Raw genomic sequence first — 2,167 nt, forward strand, 5'->3', positions numbered from 1 at the left:
GATTTCATTCCATTTTAAAATTGCAGCAAATTAGCACCACTACATCCATATAAGACTAGACAGTCAATACAGTTACATCTATTTTGCTGTTGTGTGTGCTGCCAACCTTTTAAAACAATACATTGTTGTGTCTGTCTATAATTGCTTTGTTTGAAAAACAAAACTGTTGATATGGCTTATGCTTTTAGTGTTAATATTAGGTATGTTAGCCAATACCTACGAATACCTTTTATTGCTAGAAATGAACCAGAGCAGTAAAGTTCTGACCTATAACTAGATCCAAGGTTGCATATTTTTGTTCCAGACCTTTATCTATTTAACTAGCATTACCCTGGATGGAACAGTAATGAGAATGAGAATGAGAATGGGGCATCTTCTCTAGTGAACATTCTACCTGCAAATGCCAAGCATTCTATTTTGATGTTATTTTATATTATCACTGATTTTAAATATTCCTTCACTTGAAACTTATGTTAGGGGTGCACCAATAGAGAGTTTGGGGGCCAATAGACAATATTTAAGGAGGCATATTGGCTGATACTGATCTGATATCCGATACAGCTACATGCAGCTGGTATGTCTGGTGTGTTGGAAGGAGAGTGGGGAGGGAAGGGGCAAAGCTACCCCAAATTTTGCTGCAGGTCCATTCCCAGCCCTGTGCCACCGCCTGCCACAGCCCCAGCCTTTCCTGGTGCTTGGGTGGAGGCAGGATGTCCAGCTTGGTATGTGCCGGGTGGCAGGCCGGCTGGGAGCAGAGCTGTGGCAAAATCTGGGATGGCTGCAGCCTCTTTCCAGCGCTACCGGAGTCCGCTCCAAGCTCAGCCCCCGGCAAGAAAAACTCCACGTGGCTCCAGCTCTGGCTCCACCCCACAGCTGCAGCCCACCCCAGCCCACACAGATCCAGGGCACACGCTTCTGGGCCCTAGCATTCCTGGGGTACAAGCAACAGCAGGACCTCTCCCCACCCAAAGAGTTGCGCCTCCATCCCGCGCCGCCCCCCCTGCCCCAGCTGGGTAGTGTTTGCTCTGCCCCCACCCTCACCGCAAGGGGGCATTGTTCTGCCCCACCATGCCTCTTCCCTCCCCCCTCCCTTTCTGATTTACCAGCTAGAGGCAGCTATCTGCGCTGCCAGGTCTGCTCCATGCTGCGCTGTGGCTGCATACAGCACGGGCATTTATTGGCCAAATTACTGGCCCCATCAGGCTGATATAAAATATAGACAATTTTCTTAATATCGGTACCGATCTGATATTGGACCGAGGCATTGGTGCACCTGTACTTATATTCGTGTTACTATTAGGTCCTAATTGTCCTCTTCTATTGATGTAAATCAGAAATAAGTAATATCAGTAAAGCACCACATTTTACACAAGTTTGAGAATCATATCCACAATGCATGTAGTGTACTTTTGCACCCATGATATTCATTTCCATTCAATATGGTTGCTTATGTAGTATATATTTATTCAACCTGACTAAATGCATATAATGCATTAGCAATGTTTTCACTTTCAGAAGTATTCATTGATCCATTGATTATTTTTGGAGGCTTTTACTACTTTATTGGCATTTCCAATATTCCTATATTCTTTCATTGTGAAGCCAAATGGCTTTTACCATAAAAATTCTTCCCCAGTGAAACATATATTCTCAAATTGATATTATAAAAATACATTCAAAATTAGTTAAATTTGGAAAATAATACTTGCTTTCAGTTACTATACAGTAGTTCAGAACTTAAGCAGGCATTGTCAACTTAAAGTATTCCCATCTAAAAATTTGGTGTGTAATATTGTTTAGATTCTTCTTCCTTTTCTTTAGATTTTAAGTCGATAGCATGTTTCTAACACCAAATCTTCATGCTATCCAGAAGCTATGGTCCCCAGAATTCATTCTTCCTACAGGATATTAATTGCCAAATATTTATAATTATTAATTTATAATTTATAATTATGTCCAGGCAGCTCAGATTGACTTGAATAGAAATCACACATAAAATCCTACATAACATAGCAATTTGACAGGGATGTAGGAAAAGTGATTGTGGAAAAAATAGATTTGAGAATTCTGAAAAGAACATTAAACCATGGGTGACAGAGAGCCTCGCCAAAGAAGAGAATGTGTTAGGTGGTTTTCAAGGTAATGAATGATAGGGCTGACCAAAGCA

This window comes from Crocodylus siamensis, chromosome 4 (genome assembly GCF_052110815.1).
Source record: "Crocodylus siamensis isolate JL-2025a chromosome 4, ASM5211081v1, whole genome shotgun sequence".
Lineage (NCBI taxonomy): Eukaryota > Metazoa > Chordata > Crocodylia > Crocodylidae > Crocodylus > Crocodylus siamensis.